The sequence below is a fragment of the Gossypium hirsutum genome, chromosome A05, assembly GCF_007990345.1.
Source record: "Gossypium hirsutum isolate 1008001.06 chromosome A05, Gossypium_hirsutum_v2.1, whole genome shotgun sequence".
Lineage (NCBI taxonomy): Eukaryota > Viridiplantae > Streptophyta > Magnoliopsida > Malvales > Malvaceae > Gossypium > Gossypium hirsutum.
In genome coordinates this window covers 58,839,777-58,843,796 of record NC_053428.1, presented here as the reverse complement: position 1 = coordinate 58,843,796, position 4,020 = coordinate 58,839,777, and positions in this window count along the sequence as shown.

Below are 4,020 nucleotides of genomic sequence, written 5' to 3'. Positions count from 1 at the left end.
AAATAATAATGTGTTTGATAAAATGTGGATTCTTTTTAGTAACAATTAAACGCGAGAAATTTAACATAATAAGATTGATTTCAAAACCCTTCTCATAACACTTCCAGATTTGGCCAAAATATCTAGGCTGGGTTTGAGGTATTACATTTAGTGGTTCAGAGCCAGGTTTCAAAACTCGGGATGTGAATTTGGGTTTAAAATTGAGTTTGAAAAGAAATGGCTTTCAAACAAGTTTGTTTCGTATGTGTAAAGTATGTGGTACATCGAGTTTTCGGCGCCGATCTTGTAAGTACTTTTGGACTTAGATGTACTGTAGTTAGAACTGGCTATGTTCATACCAATATGACTATCCAATTTTTTCTGTTCACACTTCATGCTCCACAAGTAGCCATAAAGAGTTACATGTCCATTCGGGTTCCTAAAGTAGCATCTATACATGTTCACACCATTTTGACCGATCAGTACCATGCACATTCAAATAATTTCTAAAGTCAAATGAATTAGCTGATTGGGATTGTAAGTAGACATGGCTGTTGGCATCTCCCACATCTAGAAGTCTTCAAAGGATGTGTTGTACAATTCAATAAGCATTTAGCACATTAAATCAAATTGTAAACCATGTCTATTCGGCTGGTATTTTGTGTAACCTATAAATTTAGGCTTGAAACATGTAAAAAGGACTTTTGATGAATTTTATAACTTTTATGAGTGTTCAACTCTCTTTGTTCTTTCTTGACTCAAATTGACTTATCAAGTGAACCTTGTGGCATCAATCTAATTCTTTTTTAACTTATCACTTCTAGCAAGCATGGCGTTCACCCCTATACTAATTGATTCCTATCTCCTTATAGAGAGTGGATCACGGTCAAGTAGCTTAGCCTATCTATCCTAAGTTTTGGTATAAGAAATGGGTCAATATTGTCCTATAATATTGGTTCTTTCTTCAAACCTTAACTTGAAACATAACTTAACCATTTTATCCATCTTAAACACCCTTTGTTGTTTGTCCAACCCTTTCGACACCTATACCTAGCAACTTGCAAACATCGTAACATGAAACATAACTTAACCATTTTGATACTGCTTAATTTACGATCGAGAACATTCGCAACTTGTAAACATCTACAAATACGAGCTCGCATCACCTTGTAACTCTCAATATGGCCTCACACACCTGTGTGCCAAGCCATATGCTAGGCCGTGTAACTGTCTGACTTGCAACACTTTTAAACCTACAGGGGAGACACATCAGTGTCGCATAGCTATGTGTCACACATGACTGAGACACACACTCATTCCACCTATAATGGAGCATTCAAAATGTACCTAAACATGCATAATCAAGTTAGACCAATATGATATTTGAAGGCACCTCAATCACAACAACCAAACATGTTTAAAAAATTGGATAATCTAGCCATTAACCAACCATACATTTCTAATCTAATTTCCTTACCAAATTTACCACCATGATCACATGCCAAAATCACATTCAAATATACCAAAATGGTCACTAAACCATACATCAACTTGACCATTCCATCATTAACCACAAAAGCACCAAAATATCAAATTATCATCTAACATAAAACCATATATATATACATGCCAGAATGATAACTAATTCATCAACCAAAATACCACATTTACAAGCCAAACATAGTGGCTATTTTTTCAAGCACAAAACACCTATACATGCCATTATAACCATGACTTAAAAATATCAAAATCTACTAATATAGCTGATGGATAGTGTGTTCGGGCTCCGATGATCTTCCAACTCAACCGAGCTTCCTATTAACTATAAAACATAGAGAAAGAACACAAAGTAAGCATATAATGCTTAGTAAATTCATAAATCATAAACAATGCTTACCATTTTAATGTATAATCTTAAAAATAAATATGAATCAACCCAACACAAGCTTGGCACAAGCTTAAGCATCACCAACAACACAAATTAGTGCTTAATCACATAACTTAACAATATCATCACATGATAAGATAGATTTCATAAACATGACTCATATGAACTCATACTTTCCATAATTATGAATATACATACTTCATACCTTTCCAAAATATCAATATGAATTTCATCGAACCTTTACCAAAGCTTACACAAAGTGTACTAAACGATGGTCAAAACCATCCCTTCTCATATTCGATGGTCGAAACCATCCCTTTTCATATTCGATGGTCATCACCATCCCTTTTCTATTCGATAGGTGTCGATATGTCATTGGATTTTTTTGTCGAGATATTATATGATAATGTAACATGATAGCATTTAAAATAACAATTTAAAATGCTATTTAAACGTACGAACTTACCTCGATCACAAACGAAGAAATATTATCAACTAGTCCGACACTTTTTCTTTCCCTCTATCAAAATTCATATGATGTTAACTTGATATGCAAGGGAGAGAGATGGTTGAATGCTGGAGGTGAAAAAAATGGTGTTTTTCTTAGGTTAATTTCGGTCAAGGATGACAACAAAGATGAAGGCCTTTGTTTTGTTTATTTTACTATACTTTAATTATTAAATTACTTAAATAACCTTGTAATTAACCTTTAAAAAGACATATATAATCTCTATAAAAGTCCACTCATAATGTTTAATTACCACATAAGGACTCATACAAATTAGAAATCCCTTTAGCTTCTAGAACTCAAGTTTTGTACCTTTTTCAATTAAGTCCTTTGTACCAAATTAAGCATGCAAACGAAAAAATTTCTTAATGAAATTTTTATACGATAATACTAACATGCTGTAGACATTAAAATAATAATAATATAATTATTCTCACATCAAATTTGTGGTCTCGAATCCACTATTCCAATTTTACTAAAAACGGACTGTTACAACTCTCCCCCTAAAGGAATTTTCATCCTAAAAAATCTTACCAGAAAAGAGGTTCGAATATTGCTTTCTTATAGCTTCTTTTGTTTCCCAGGTGGCTTCCTCTAAACCATGTCATCTCCAAAGAACTTTCACTAAAGCTATGTTTTTATTTCTAAATTCTTTAACCTCTCGAGCTAAAATTCTGATCGGTTCTTCGCTATACAACATATCAAGCTGAATCTCGACTTCAACATGTAAGATTACATGCTGGAAACACGAAAATTTATGCATTTTTAGATACTCTTTTTAACTTAAAATCATACAGTTTTGGTAAAATTCTTATCGAAAAATAATTAATTTTTATAAAATAATTAAAGTGCACTTAAAATATGAACATGTTGAATTTTAGTTAATTTTATAATTATTTTTGATGAATTTTGGTTATTTTCGATAGATTTGCACAAAGGGCGAAAAATGGCTCGGTAGACACTATAAGAAGCACAAAACCAAGAAGCAATTTGAAGTATCGAGGCGAACTAAATGTCAGCCTATGACAGTCCAAAATTATGTGTATCAATTCATAATATAATTAATTTTAATTTATATCCAATTTAATTTGTTTTAATAAATTATTGTTAATTAATTATGAAAAAGTGGTCCAGTTGAACTGAATCGAGAGAAATGAACAGCCCAAGAAATGGACAGCCCAAAACTATCCCAAGAGCTGACCCAAATCAGCTTATTATCTGATTATTTAATCTTGCAAAGAGGCCCTCGAAGACTTGTTCAAGTTGTATTCAAACCCCTCCGCAATTGGTGGCTTTGTAGATATGCCCCAAGCCAAATTTAGCAAAGTTGAAACCATCAACCTTGCCACATGGTTGGTCGGCCAAGGTATGGCTCTTTGGATGCTATTTTTAGCTAATTTTAGTAGCCATATTCAACTATAAAAACCCCCTTGGCTGATCATTCAACACACCTCAATTCATTCACATATTTTCTCTCTTCTCTCCACTTTCTCTCTTCTTTGCCATTCTAAATTCTCTTGCTCACTTGCCAATTTCTCCCCTTGGAAAAGGGGTGTTCATCAGCCATTTTTGAGCAACATTGAAGTGTTCGTAGTAGCTTTGATCAATGAGGACAATAGAGAACGAAGAACGGAGTAAGCTAGTC